Here is a 17,024-nt window from a genome sequence, read left to right on the forward strand (position 1 = left end):
GTTATAACAGGGCATGTGATATTTAAGTCTGCATATCTTCTTAGTTTTAAAGTGAATCTGTTCATTACCGTTGTTCACTTTGTGCCCTTTACAGACAGCTGTCCCTTTTGTGATATATTGAGCATCAGCACCTTCCACTGTAGGAAGAGGAGAGACATTTTGGGCCCATTAATGTCCCTAATTTTGACAATGACTACATTAAATATCATACTCTGTGTGTAAATTAAAGGAAAATGACACACAGTGTATGATACTTGCTTAGTTAATTAAAATTAAAGGGACACACAAGCACCAAAACAACTGTAGCTTAATGGAGCAGTTTTGGTGCATAGATCATGCTCCTGCGATTTCACTACTAAAATCTTTTATCAAGAAAAACAAGTAAAAAAAGATGGCGCTAAAGTTATATAATCACATTTTTATTTTTTTTATTTGCTACTAAAAGCTGCCCCTTAAAAGTTTAATAGCTAAAAAAAAAAATAAACATACCATAAAATAAACCAGAAAAAGTGCTAAATGCTTTGCCATTTAGGAGGTAAATAACTGTATTTATGCAGCTCAAGCCACACACCCCTCCATGTGACTTGCACAGTCTTCCTAAGCACTTCCTGTAAAGAGAGATGTAATGTTTAAACTTGATTTATTGCACAGTCTGTTTAGCTCCGGATTTCTTATCTCCTGCTCTGTTTATAGCCAGATAGATCCTGCAGAAGGCTAATGTGCATTATTAAAGTTAAATTAATAGAGTTAAATTAAACACATTGTGTTTTAATATGATTTTTTATGTTGGCTGTGTGGGTCATAGCCAGGGGAGGTGTGGCTAGGTCTGCATAAACAGAAGCAAAAGTGATTTAACTCCTATATGGCAGAGAATTGCAGAGACATACTAAAACTGCTATATTAAGCTAAAGTTGTTTGGGTGCATAGTGTGTTCCTTTAAAGAATATCAAGGTTATTCAATTAATGGGCTTAGTTTATTCATTAAAATCCACGTTGTAGAGACAGACATTAATTAGGCTAAACTCTTTTGGAGGACGTTTTCCAACACAAATTGAATCACTGCTTGGCTACTGAGAATTTGGTTTGAAAAAAGTTTTTGGTATCGGATGATCAAAATTTCGTCCATTGAGCAATTGAGTTCATTACTTTTTTTTTTCAGACAAATCACTTACACTTTCTCAAACATTTTATTAATTCTGATCTTTCAGCTGTTAAATAGGTAGCCCCCTAATTTGGTATCCTTGTGTAGTATTGCCATATTTAAGAATATCAAATAAGATATCTGATACCAGTTCAAAGTTCAAAAAAAATAATAAAAAGTTTTTTTCTTAATTTCAATTTTTCACTATTCCAAATCAACAACTGATCAAATCGCGTAGAAGAATTGCATCCATCATGCGATTCTGGGCTCTTTTGATTCAGTCATTTGACAATCTGGTCGTTTTATATTTGGACACGAGCCACTGAATAAGCCAATTTTCATCCGAATTGAGGTATATGCAAATCCAAATGCACAAGTGTTTGAAGATTTCAATTTGCTACAGTTAAAATAGTCAAATTGGGAACATTGTTAAATTCACATATTTCAGCCAAAATTTAAAAGTGAAAGTGCAATTTAAGGTGAACTATTAAAAATATTATTCTTGAAAACAAATACATTAGTCCAGAAAGCACGGCAGTGGCAGATTAATAATTAGATTGTTGTCCCTTTTTTAACATATTGTATCTGTATATTATCAAATTATTAAAATACAGGAGCAAGTCTTGTATAAAAATCAACAGAAAAAAAACAACAACTGAAAAAGCATAGGTTAAGCATTATACAAATATTTTAAACAAAATACAGTGTAATTAGACTAATAATAATATTTTGTCTACCAAACCACTGAAGATGTCTGTCAGAAAAAAAAGGCTTCATAAAACTCCAATGATCCGTCAGCCTTTTAGAATTTGCCCTAAAATAACAGTCTTTATTTAATAAATGGTAGGGTTTGTTCTTAGTGATGTTCCAAACAATAATCTATCAGCTCTGACAAAAAATCATTATCCATATTCACTTCATGTGTATTTGGTTTTCTTATATTTAAAAAAATAAAGTAATGAAGTGCTTATAGTAGTTAAATATATTTCTGTAGAATTTCCATTTTATGAGGCTTCTTTGAGATAAAACTGCTCACAAACTGAACAACAAATTGGGGCATAAAACTCAGTTGGTAGCCATGATTCTAATAATATTTTCCCTGACATAAAACAGAATACTTTAAATAAACTATCTTTAATCAGTGTTCTAGTTATTTGCTTTGATATAACAATACGGCCACAACCCAAGATTGACTGTAAATCTTATCACAATAATAATCTTTGTTTTATAACTTTTTTTCCCGACTGCGGTCTACTACAAAAGTAGCATAAATAATAAACTAATTCATACATTTGTAGTACGTGTACGTGTATTCCTGAGAAAGCAAATTGGTACACAATGATGAATTTACCAAGCATATTTAAAATATCCTTTCAAAATGCATGCTGTATTTGTTAAGAAATAAATAGGTAAAACAAACAAGTAGTATATGTATCATGCCCCTTTATGCCCGAATGTGAAATGAAATGGTATCATAATGCAAATATTTACCATGCAAGCACTAAATGGCTGGAAAACGTAAAGTGCACTAAAACGGTTAATACAATATAGAAAAAAAACCTTCTGTTAAAAAAAAAAAAAAAGTATTACAGTAGAGTGGTTATTTAGAATCAACAGACTCTCTGCTCTGAGTTGCATTGTGTGAGAAGACTCGAGAGGCCATTGTACAATAAGCAAAACCCGATGACATGTACCCAAATAAAAGAAAATATCTTTTTACCGACTCTTTTGTTGAGTGCATTATTGAATGCTTTCATTACTAGATGCATTTATACTATAAAATGTAATGTCAGCTATGTTTTGATGTCTTTTTTTTTTCTCCAGAATAAGTCTAAACAAATTGAAAATGTTGAAGATGTCCTGACCTCGGGGAGGTAAAAATACTTTGCTCTGAAATCTTAGAGAGAGAATTTAAAACGGACTCAAAGCTTAAAATGGAGGCTGAAAATAACACAATTTAAACATTCTTTAATGGTTATCATGTAAGATAAAGCTCATGCTTCTTGTGTCACTACGAAGCTCTTCATTAAGATGGTAATCAACAAGAATTAAAATGGAAATTGCAAATAATATCCAAGAATAGCTGAGCTGGTAAAATAGCGGATTGTTTGTAATTTGGATATGTTGACCTAACTTTTAAATTCTTTGGCCATTTCCTGTAAATTTCCTATAAATTATCAATAATCCTGTGTGTCTATAATCAAACAAAAGTTTGGAGAGTACAAATGTTCTACCTTTACCCAACAGAAAACTAGTCCAAATCTAAACTGCTGTGAGAGATGCATCATAGACACCATATAGGTACTGATGTAAGCTGCATAGAATGTGATCATCACAACATATTCTACAAGCCTATAATATGAGACAAGGTAGGTCTCTAGGAAGATTTTCAATATGCCCTGTGCTAAGCAGACTAAATGTGATGCGTCTTCTCCATGTATATGCTAAAAAAGAGCACCCAACTTTGAGTGTGCATGTTAAAAAATCTCTCCCTCTCCTCCCCCTGAAAAAAAAAAAGCTCTGCTCATAACAAAAAAAAAGTAAGTGAATTAGGTTCTTGGTATTTAACAGAGGACTTACATGAAATATCAGTAAAAAAAAATTAAGGAAGACGGCTGTGGTTAAATCCCTTCAGCTGGAGAGATGTAAAACGTACTCGGTCTTAAGGGTCAAGTGATATAGTTAAGGGATATGTACTATTCTTACAAACATATCCAATATGATGAGATGTTAAAGGGGCAAGTACCATAACCACTATTACTATGTGTAATGGTCATAGTGCAAAGAGGCTTTCGCTACTGTCCCAAATTTTATGTTAAGTCACCTGGGATATTTTTTTTTTTTTAATTTTCCCATCTATGTCCTCGACACATTGCAAAAAACAATGTTTAAAAAAATTAATCTGAAATTAATTTATCAATACGGTAACACTTGGTGTAGGTATAAAAATCAAACTGCAGGAGAGAAAACAACATAAAGAAAGAAATTGTTGAAAAATAAATGAGCACTTGGTATACAAGTATAAGACAAATTCCACACTATAGATTGGAATGAATTCATCTTACACCTGGTTAAGACTGGTCTGCATCCAAGTTAAATTTGTTCACAGCAGAATAGTTGGTTCAGCAGAACATCACTCTAAGAAGTGCAATCGAAGATGACAGTTTCCAATAAGATCCTTCACACACTAAACAGTAATACTATATCAAAAACAAGGATGTTTAAACCTCTACCCAGCTTCAGAGGATAAAGAATAAGAATCAAGCAGGCTATTTATAGATCAGGGTGCTTATTGTATGCCCTGACTTGGGTTTCATCCATGTGTATTTGAAGGGACATTCCAGGATACATTTATTTCAATATTTTTAGATGTATTACATAAAGTCTGCATTAAAATATATGCAAAAACAATGTAATCAAAATAAATACAAAAAAGATACACATGTAAAATGCCAGGCTGTGTGGGATTGGCAATGGGTTCCCACTTAACCAGGAAGTGACTGAGGCTTTCTTATTCAAAGGATCTATTATAATCGTAGGCTTTCTTTGTTCAAAGGATCTATTATTATCGTATATATGAGACACAGAAAGTCATAGTATGTTTTGCTTCATCCTTCAAGACTATCAAAGAGAACGCAATTGGCTTCCTGTAAGATATAGGGCTCAATTTAACATTCTGGTTCTTGCTTTCAAATCTCTACATAATGTTGCTCCCACCTATCTATCCTCCCTAATACACAAGTATGTCCCGTCTAGGCTCTTACGCTCTGCTGAAGACTTACGTCTATCTTCTCTCCATACTCCCACCTCTGATGCTCGCCTTCAAGACTTCTCGAGGGCTGCACCATTCCTGTGGAACTGGCTTCCCTCCTCCGTTAGATGCTCACCCAGTCTCCACTCCTTCAAAAAAATCGTTAAAAACCCACTTCTTCATAAAAGCATATCAATTAAACTGTTAATAGTTCCCGACTGATTCCTCTCTTGCAACAGTCATTAGTCTAATACTATCCTTACCTTTTGTGGCCCTTTACAATATGTCTTAATTCTGGGCATTTTGTTAATCTCAGTTGCTTTCACGCAGCTTACATTGCTGTAACATGTATATATTGTAAATGCTGCTGACCCAATAGCTCTACTAACTGCTCTGTGCTCAGCTCTAGTGCTCACTATTCGCTATTACAGATATTTCATATACTTTCCTGTCATCCGTTGCCATCTAGTGGCTATTTAGGAATTAACTACTATTCTTCATAGTTTTATTCATCTTTGTATTGGAAATCATTTTTATTTATTTTACGGTTTTTACCTACAACGTTTTGGTGCCTAATATATAATATTGACTTACTAGGTATTTTATGGGAGACAGATCTGCCAGCATATCTAACTAAAAGGTGAAAATATTGCAGGAAATGAGATACTTGCTAAGGACCTATAGAGATGTTCCACTTTCCCCTTTCTGATGAGTGAAGAGGCCCTTATTTTAATATACCAAGTGATAAAATGCAGTCTGATATGATTTCATATATGTCTCAGTCCATCCCAGAAGCTGTATTTTTGACAAAGGGTGTTATTCATAATATACTATAGAAGAACCTCTATATTCTGAATGTTAAAGCTCCTCCTGTAGAACAAATCAGAGATTTTAAGATTCTCGGAATCAACCATCTTAGATAAACAGATTCAGGTTCGGAAATGGAACCTTCAATGATTAAGTGATGCTACAGTAAATAAACCTTAAGCAAATCAAGGCACTTATTGCCTCAAACTCACAGAACCATTAAGAAAAATAGTCTGGAGCCTATCCCCGAATGCGTGCTATCATGTTGTAACATGCTCTCATTGGGCAGAAGACATGAGAAAGACACTTCTTAGATAAGATGAGTAAGAACAAATTATGTGCAGAATTCCCAGGACCATCCGTTCTAAGTAAAGTCTGCTCTATACCTGAGGTAGATCCCAAATAATGCCAAGACAATATTTTGGACCTTTTGGTTGAGGCTATAGCACATGACCACACTGTTAATTTCCTAATGCTGAGGGACTGAATACGAGTCGCTTATTTCCACAGAATTACATACTTAATACATAATTACTTAAATATATCTTTCACATTAAGCCAATTGTTTTGACATAAAGCCAAACTAATTAAAATTAAGTCTAAACTAGACTTGTGCAATACGAACAAATCTGTTTCAGCTGATCAGCTTATCAGAATTTCATTCACCAAAATAGATTTGTGAAAACAAATCTTACAAATCTTACAAATCTTACAAATCAAAACAAACAAACAAAAGTGCATTTGACACTGTTGACAATGGCTTCCTTTTCCAAACTCTTCAACCTCTTGGTCTCTGTGACACATCCCTCTCATGGTTCTCCTCCTATCTCTTGCAACATTCATTCAGTGACTCATTTTCCAATGACACCTCCTCCCTTCAGCCTTGAATAAGGCACTAACCTCTATAAAAAAGATGTTCTCTAATAAGGTTTTCACCAAAGCCAGCAGAAGAAGGAGCTATCTGTCACACTGGTCTTTCATAGACCTATTGCATATAATGAGGCCTTTTACGCTCAAAGACAAAATATGGATCCAACATTTTCTTCCATATTCTTCCAGCAACAAAGTAGTCCATGGCATATCAGAGAATCAAAAGGATTCTGTGAATCAAGACAATAATGTTGTAAGTACCTTGTTGAGTCTTTACTTTTTTAGGGAAAAGATGACAATTCACCCTTTTTTCAAAAAAAGAGATTACATTAGATTTACGGACACTTCAAACTGTAGTATATTTTTCACATTTCAATTATCCTGTTGAAATGAACATGCCTCATCCTACCTATACATTTTTCCCAAGCAGACAAAATACCAATAAAACAGGAAATTGGCAAATTGTGCAAAAAAAGGGCAATGTTTAAGGGACTTTGGCACACCCTAGGTTTTGTAAGTAAACTATTGTTGATCAAAAAAAGAAGAACATAAATGTGCCATGTAAGAAATAAGAGATTAGTCCTATATCAGCACTTTAAGATTTCCTAATAGATCTCTGACTAACTTGAAATCAAATGGCACGTGTGGTGTTAAGGTACACGTATCTGACAATGCTGGTTGCAGAACAGTTTTAACACCTCTTACAGTACATTTAGAACAAATACAACAAAATAGTATTTTACACACATCTCATGTATCCTAACTTTGTCTGACTGGTGCATTAAAAAACGAATGAATCCCATTTTGGCATTCAAATGAAGCCTACAACAGTTTTCCCATGTCAAAGAGATCTTGAGGAGAAGCATACATGGTGGACAATAAACCTTTTGACAATTGTGAGATTTTAATCAATTGAGAAAAGCTGATTATTATCCAAAGAAAAAAAAACATAATTCATTGATGTCATAATAAATTGCAACACAGAAACGTTGAGCCTTTTAGCTACAAAAATCAAATCCATCAAAAAGCAAATGCTGCGAATGCTGAATAAATGTGTTCTAGCAGCAAAACATCTAGCAAGAATGATAGGTTTTCTTTAGCCTCAATCCATGAACGTTTTCTGGGTCCACTACATTATTGGGCCCTTCAGAAACTGAAATTCAGGTATTTCTGTTTAGGTCACTTTTACTCTAAGTCAAAAATCTTCGAAAGAGTTACTTTGATGGCTTCAGCACATGGAAAACATAAATGGCTCTAGACTTATTGAAAGAAGCTGGATGCCAGGGAATTTGGCTGACAAAGAAATGTGGAGACATTTCTACCAGAAGAAGATGGTCTAGCATCAAAAATGAGTTACACATCATTTACATTGACTGGTTTCCTTAGGAACAAAATCAATGTGGTTTCATTCCTTGGAATTAACTTTATTCAACTTTTGGCTAAATTAATTACGCTCTTCTGCCTAATATAATGTGAACAAGATATATAGCCTTTTGGGAGTGTACTTTTTCTCCTGAAGAAGTGAACTTTTAATATCTCTAGGAGAAACAAAACCAAGAATCAATAGGTTTCATAACCCGCTCTTCCATTATAACCTACCCTGTGTCCATTCACTCCATTTTTTTATTTTTAAGAGGATTATAAGAGGATAAAGAATTGACAATGGCGGAAATAGCGGAGAGATAGTCAGAGACACGAGTCAAGGGGTGGAAAGAGATCAGAAGAGGACAGGTAGATTTGTGTGTCATCTGCATATAAATGATAATGGAAGCCAAAAGAGCTGATGAGTTTACCAAGGGAGGCAGTATAGACAAAGAACAGTAAGGGGACCAAGGACAAGACCTTGGAGAACGCCAACAGAGAAGGGTTGGGAAGAAGAGACAGAGCCAGAGAAAAAAACACTGTATGGCACTGTATGGTATCGTGAGGACCTCATCTCCTGCAACAAATGATTTTTCATGTGTACTCTTATTTCTATGGCTGGAACAGTTTTGTGACTTTGGTTGGAATATATTATATCAGAGTATGGTCACTTTGGTATTTTCATATACATTCCCCCCTCTTTTGTTTCAGTTTAAACCTTTGGATTTCAAAATATTCCAACTTCCACAGAATTTGTGGAGGAGAATATTTTTTAAAAAGTTGCATTCCACTTGTATACAGACATTATCAGTACTTTAGAAGACTTTTTACTGCAAAGAAAGAGGTCTTAAGAAGTTGAGCTCCATTTTTTATAGTCTGTGCTGAGTTATGATTGGTGAAAAGGGGATGATGTCATTACTACCATATTGGTAATTATTTTTGTTTCACTATGGGTTTAGGTATTGTTAGTTTTCTATACTGTTGTTGGATAGAAAATAAGAGATAAAAGTATAATATTAACCTCTTAATGGCTGAGCCAAATGTACACGTTGTGATCAAAACAAAACGTAAACAAAACCTGGAATTTGGCTATATGTCAACCGTAATTCACCTCTTTCATATTAAGTTTTTTAGTTCTACATGACATTTTAACTGTGAATGTCATAATACTGTTTGCTTTTACTGCAATAAAATACACATATTTGAATTCAGCAATGTCTCACGTGTAAAACAGTACCCCATAAGTACAGGGTTTATGGTATTTTGGGACGTTACAGGGTCAAATATAGCACGTTACATTGTTCAGTTTTTTCACATTGAAATTCACCAGATTGGTCACGTTGCCTTTGAGACCGTATGGTAGCCCAGGAATGAAAATTACCCCAATGATGGCATACCATTTGCAATAGTAGACAACCCAAGGTATTGCAAATGGGGTATGTCCAGTCTTTTTTTAGAAGCCACTTAGTCACAAACACTGGACACAATTGGCATTCAAATTAGTTTTTTGCATTCATACACAAACTTTGGCCAGTGTTTTTGAAAATACACATAGGTTTATGAAATACACATAAAAATAAACCTTGTTATATGTGTGTATCTTTAAAATAAGGCCTGATGTTATTTTTAAACCTTTGCCCCTCTAATTTAAGACTATGTCCTCTTGTTGTGGTAGTTTTTCTGCTTTTAAATATAGTCTCCTCCTTTACTGTGTTGATTCCCTTTATGTATTTAAATGTTTCTATCATATCCCCCCCCCCCCCGTCTCGTCTTTCCTCCAAGCTATACATAAGTTTTATCCTGCAATCCATGAACCAGTTTAGTAGCCCTTCTCCGAACTCTCTCTAAAGTATCAATTTCCTTCTGAAGATACGGTCTCCTGTACTGCGTGCAATACGCCAAGTGAGGTCTCACCAGTGTTCTGTACAATGGCATGAGCACTTCCCTCTTTCTACTGCTAATACCTCTGCCAATACAACCAAGCATTCTGCTAGCATTTCCTGCTGCTCCATTACATTGTCTGCCTACCTTTAAGTCATCAGAAATAATCACCCCTAAATCCATTTCCTCAGATGTTGAGGTTAGGACTCTATCAAATATTCTGTACTCTGCCCTTGGGTTTTTATGTTCAAGATGCATTATTTTGCACTTATCCACATTAAATGTCTTAAAAATGAAAAGCCTTCTATGTGCAACAGTGTCAAAAGACTTACTGAAATCTAGGTAAGCAATGTCTACTGCACCACCCTGATCTATTATTTTAGTTACCCAATCAAAAAAATCAATAAGATTAGTTTGGCATGATCTCCCTGAAGTAAACCCATGTTGTCTCTGATCTTGACATCCATATCTTTTTAAATGTTCAACAATCCTATCCTTTAACATGGTTTCCATTACTTTCCCCACTACTGAAGTAAGGCTTACTGGCTTATAGTTGCCCGACTCCTCCCTACTACCTTTCTTGTGAATGGGCACAACATTTGCTAACTTCCAATCTTCTGGGACTACTCCTGTTAACAATGATTGGTTAAATAAATCTGTTAATGGTTTTGCCAGTATACCACTAAGCTCTTTTAATAACTTTGGGTGTATTCCATCAGGTCCCATTGACTTATTTGTCTTTACTTTTGACAGTTGAAATAGAACCTCTTCCTCTTTAAACTCACGTGTAATAAATGACTCATTTATCCTTTTTCTTAACTGAGGCCCCTTTCCTTAATTTTCATCTGTAAATACTGAACAAAAATATTCATTGAGGAAGTAAGCTAGACCTTTATCCTCTTCTACATCCCTTGGTTCTTTTGTTTTTAATCCAAATAATCCTTGTTTTACTTTCCTTTTCTCATTTGTATATCTAAAACAAGTTTTGTCCCCTTTTTTTCTGACTGTGCTATTTTCTCTTCTCTGTGTGATTTGGAAGCTCTTATAACTTGCTTAGCCTCTTTCTGCCTAATCTTATAGATCTGTCTATCTTCCTCACTCGTTTTTTTTTTATAATTACTAAATGCTAACTTTTTGTTTTTTTCTATTTTGGCCACATCTGCGGAGTACCACAGTGGTTTCTTAATTTTTTTGCTTTTACTGACAAGCCTAAAGCAATTTTCTGTCGCCATTAGTAGTGCAACTTTTAAATAATCCCATTTCTCTTGGACTCCATTTAAACTGCTCCAGTCTGATAATGACTTCTTTACATATATCCTAATTTTAGAAGAGTCTGTTTTTCTAAAGTCTAAAACTTTTGTTTTTGTGTGTTGTGTTGTGACCCAGTCACTGTTCTTATATTAAACCACTGACTGATGATCACTCGATGCTAAACGTTCACCTACAGTAATATCTGATACAAAATCTCTATTTGTTAACAGTAAATCTAGTATGTCCTCTTTACGAGTTGGCGCCTCAATGACTTGTTTTAGAGACATTTCCAGTAGGGAGTTTAGAATATGTGTGCTCCTGGCACAAGTAGCTATTTTTGTTTTCCAATTCACAACAGGAATATTAAAGTCACCCATGATGATAGCATCCTCCTTCATTGTCATTTTAGCTATTTCCTCAACTAGTAGATTATCAGAATCTTCTGTTTGTCCTGGGGGCCTATAAATCACACCTACACGAGTTACTGTGTGATTACCAAATTCTAACATAACCCAAATGGACTCTATGTTTGCCTCACTAACTTTTATTAGGCTAGATTTTATGCTATTCTTCACATGCATAGCCACCCCTCCCTCTTTCTTGCCTTCCCTGTCTTTTCTATATAAAGAGTACCTTGGTATTGCTATGTTCCAGTCAATTTTCTCATTATACCATGTCTCAGTAACAGCAACTAAATCTACATTATCAGTTGCCATTATTGCCACAAGTTCATGGATCTTATTCCCTAAACTGTGAGCATTTGTAGACATGGCTCTAAGCTTATCCTTTTTAACACACTTGCTACAGGCACCTTCTATCCTTGTTTTGGGGGGCAATTGGATTGATGTTTTATCACCCTTTTGTCCCCCCTCCACTCATCCTAGTTTAAATACATACTAGCAAAACCTTTAAACTGCTCACTGAGAACATTTGTTTCTTTTTGATAAAGATGCAAACCATCTTTTTTGTACAGTTTATTTCCATTCCAAACAGAGCTACCATGAGAAATGAAGCCAAATCCTTGCTCCCGACACCATAAACCAAGCCACAAGTCAAAGTTCCGAATACGCATTCGCCTGTCGTTCTGAGTGTGTTATGCACAGGCAGAACTTCAAAGAATGACAGTGTGGAAGCAACCTGCCATATATCATTCGCAAAAACACAAACAACTTCCTATATCTCTGTAACCTCATTGCAAGCCAAGTACCGTATATACTCGAGTATAAGCCGAGTTTTTCAGCACATTATTTGTGCTGAAAAACCCCAACTCGGCTTATACTCGAGTTAATGTCTGTATTATGGCAATTTACATTGCCATAATACAGACAGGGGGCTGTGGAGGCTGCAGAGATCTTACTTACCTCTCCTGCAGCTCCTGTCAGCTCCCTTCTCCTCCGCGGCGGTCCGTTCAGCACCTCTGTCAGCTCCCAGTGTAAGTCTCGCGAGAGCCGCGGGGTCATAGTGCGGCTCTCGCGAGACTTACAGTGTGAGCTGACAGAGAAGCTGCACGGACCGGCGCGGAGGAGAAGGGAGCTGACAGGAGCTTCAGGAGAGGTAAGTAAACTCACTGCCAGCCCCTCTCCTCCCCCCACTGAACTACCAATGCCACTGGACCACCAGGGAAGGAGAGCCCCCCTCCCTGCCATGTATCAAGCAGGGAGGGGGGACGAAAAAAATATATATCAATATTAATAAAAAAAAAATAATAATAATAATTAATTCAAATAAAAAATAACAATAAAAAAATGATTATTAAATAATTAAAAAATAATAATAATAAAATTGCCCACCCCCCCCACCAAGGCTCTGCAACACAAACACACACACTGCATTCATACACACACACTGCACTCATATACACACACATTGTAATCATACACACACTGCATTCATACACACACTGCATTCATACACACACTGCATTCATTCACAAACTGCATTCATACACACACACTGCATTCATACACACACTGCATTCATTCACACACTGCACTCACACACACTGCACTCACACACACTGCACTCATACACACACTGCACTCATACACACATGCTGCACTCATACACACGCTGCACTCATACACACACGCTGCACTCATACACACACACTGCATTCATACACACACACTGCATTCATTATATACACACACTGTAAATAAATATTCAATTCATATAATTTTTTTAGGATCTAATTTTATTTAGAAATTTACCAGTAGCTGCTGCATTTCCCACCCTAGTCTTATACTCGAGTCAATAAGTTTTCCCAGTTTTTTGGGGTAAAATTAGGTGCCTCGGCTTATATTCTGGTCGGCTTATACTCGAGTATATACGGTAATTTGTCCCTAGGTGGACAAGTACATCCAATTCCCCTTCCTGCTTTGCTCGCTTAACAATATTACAAATGCGTCTCCTGTCTCTGTGAGCAGTAGCTCCAGGAAGACATCTCACATGTATGTACGTAGTGGGGAATCGCGATGCAGCCTAGAACAAAATCTAACCCCATTAAACCCCCCAATAACGACAGACCACTTAGTATGGATGAAACAGGCCACAGCATTTATTATCACAACTAAATTACTGCATAACACATCCATAACTTTATTTATTAAATCTCTTCTTTTCTGTAACCAAAACATTAGACATAAATAAGCATAAATTAACATATATACATATATAACTCCACCCATAGTGTTATACAGTGACCCAACCGTCCTTGCCAATAAAAACATGGAGTGGTTCCTAATCACCACTCCCTCTCACCTCCCCCCTCGTCATAAAAATCCTTCCAATGCCTGCCATCAGCCGACCTTATCCACGCTCGATGGGCACGAGACCTCAGGCAACCTAAAGTTAAACCTTTAGAGCAGGGGAGGTTTGAGACCTTAAAAGACTTGTTCATCTCATTCCATCTACTTAAACGTAACCTCAAACTCAATTGGCAAGGACATACCCCCGCCACAACCCCGCTGTTTTACGCCTAAATCAGCGGGGGACCCCACCACAACCAGCCATGGCCTGTTCCACCACTTCACGCAGCGCTAGAGTAACAGAGGTCAAGTCCGACCTCCAGCAAGCGCACCCCTCCCTTCGAGATACCCAGGCCACCTTTGGCCAAACCCAAAATGCGAACTGGAAGTGTTCATGTTTTAGTTATTCATTTTGTCCATCATACGTTTAGTCATTTTTGTTATGGCCATGACAAACCTAGAAACCCATCTATTCTGATGACCGACGGCAGCGCACCAGGGCACTCACATTGCGGAGTGCACTGCCAACAGGAAAGGGCGATAGGCGCAGCCTAGCCCCTGGGAACCTCAGGGAAGAAACAGAATGCGTAACATGTCCTGATCGAAGAGCACCCAAGTCCTAAACCACCACCGACCCACGTCATTCCACCCAGGGATGACAAAACCCCTGGTACCCCATGAGGCGGGGCAGCTGACCCCGTATGAGGAGGAGCCACACCGGAGCCAGACCACCGAACCTCCGCCATTCGAGCCCTCTGAACCATCGGCGCAGGCACGCCCAGCCTGGCGGTGTCTGTAGCCGCCCCCAACCAAAATAAATGCCCTTTGAATTCCCCACCATCCTTATCCAGGAAGTCGAGCCCCCAAGAGGAACACCCCAACTAGATGGACGCGGGGGTGAAAAACCCATCTCCGAGAAACAAACCGGGGAGGAGGCCGAACAATCCCAGGGACGGAACAGTACTCCCAACGAAAACAGGCAAATGACGGAACCCTGCACCGCCCCCGATCGGAACGGTATATTACAGACCATCCTGGAACCCATTACAGCTTGCTAGGACAAAATACAAACAGTATATCTACATATGATACCTCCAAATTAGTGACAATGGCATCTAGATATACCCACACTTATCTGGTGTAGTTACAACAGCCTCTCAAGGTCGTGGCCCAGTTCCTGACCTTTTACAACATATACATAGACACAGAGGGGAATGAGATACGGCTGTACATAATCTAAAACAGGAACAGAAAAAAAAATTACATAGTGTAATACCGCAAAAGAAAAGATAATGCGCTGATACAAGATTGCACTCACAAGATCAAAGTGAATAAATCACCAGAACAAGTGCCTGCCCGGATAAGCTTGGGCGGCTGGACGTCTCCACTCTCCACTGGAACTCCAAGCGGACCAAAAATGGAATGAGACTTCAATAGAGGTAGGTAGAGACTTCCACAGCTTGGTAGGAGCCCAACCATAACCCCGTGCATCCCACCTACCCCAGGAGGATGCAGAAAGTCAACCCTGCAACATCCAAGAATTGCACAGATTCTATCGATGAAACAGCCAACCTCAACCAACTTACCCTTCCCAATGACAACAGCCATCGAGCTGCGAAACCTGAAGGAAGTCCATTCCAACGCTTACTCAACGGAACCAAACATGTATATGAGCAGTCAAATCCCGGAACCCAAAAAGAAACGTACCCATCCGTCCCGAACCCTCCAACCTTACTGGAGCGGGCCCCACACCGCCCCAGAGATTGCCTACAGACCAGCTTCAGCAGACCGCTGGACCAAGTGACCACACCTCCACTGCCATACAAATCGACCCCGTGACACCTCCACCCGAGTACGCTCTATAATGAACAAGACAGAGCATCGGCCATCATATCGTTAACCACCGGACAAACCCTGACCAGCCGCCCCTAGACTCAAACAGCACCGAGCCAGAGTACCAGAGTACCTCCGGGGTATAGGGTACTGTAACATGTGAAAGACAGCCAGCATCACCCCACGATGGTCCCCAAGGAAAACCCACCCCCTTGTTCGTGAGCTGGGTACCACATGCCTACCATGCCACCAGAAAGGGGGACCTCCAAGAACACCAGAGTCCGTCAGAGCCAGCGTATTGGGCAAGAGGCAGCACACCACCGAGACCCAAATCCCCAAAACCTACTGCGGCGGCAAAACAGTTGGAAGCCAGCGGAAAGGACTCAGGGGCCAGATTGCACAAGCCAGCGTTAAAAGAGGCCCAGCAGGAACCCCATACAGTCCCAAGGGCAACCCCAACAGGCAAAGCCCAGCTTTCCCAGGAGAGCCCATGAGTAGCGCAGCCGAAACCCACAACGCCCCTCCAAACCACAGACGCCTCCTGCCAGATGCCCCAAACCGCAGCCAGGGGCACCGAGGTTCCCCTTACAGGAATTGATCCCACTATCCAGGAGACAAGAGCACACATCCCGACCCACAGATAACGCCCGGGCCACGGAACTCCGAAACTCCAATCCCAAGAAAACACTGTAGCAGCAGAGCGCGCACATGCACCACTGACGGTCCCACACAAGCGACATCGGGAGCAACTCACGTGGAGGCACATAGCCACCTAATCCTGACCGTCAGAAAACACAGCCCGAAACCACAACTCGACGGGCGTACCGGCAGCAGCCGGAAAACCGATTCCACAGCCGCCTTCGTCAGAAAGGCCCCAGGGCCCCGCAGCCCTACCCACGCAGACCGCTGTGGTGAGCCACCAACTCAAAACCCAGCCCCGGAAAGAAACGACAACCGAGTAAATAAGGAATCAGGCTACATCAACCCCGTTCCTCCATGGGCACCACATCCCCAAGGGGGGACCCGCAAAGTGGACCCCAGGGGCCCACTAAACGATTGGGAAGTAAGCTAATCGAGCGTTCTTGGTAAACTGGACCCACATCACCCGAAGGAGCTCTCTGAGGGTCCTGCACCGAGAGCACCCACGTCCCCACCCCGACAGATTGCAGAGAGGACGAGAAACGCACCGTGCTGAGGCACCAGGCGAGTCCTAAGTATAACCAGAGGCCGAAGCCCATCCAGCCCCAGGCCAAGAAGGGTCGCACCGCCACGAAAGTGCAAAACGTACCTCCACCAACCCAGCTCCTCCCAGGGTCGATATGCGCCCCGAGAGGGACCTGACAGCAGCGCATTCTCGGGGAGCCCTCTCCTCGACCATGCT

Source organism: Pelobates fuscus, chromosome 2, assembly GCF_036172605.1.
Source record: "Pelobates fuscus isolate aPelFus1 chromosome 2, aPelFus1.pri, whole genome shotgun sequence".
NCBI classification, from domain to species: domain Eukaryota; kingdom Metazoa; phylum Chordata; class Amphibia; order Anura; family Pelobatidae; genus Pelobates; species Pelobates fuscus.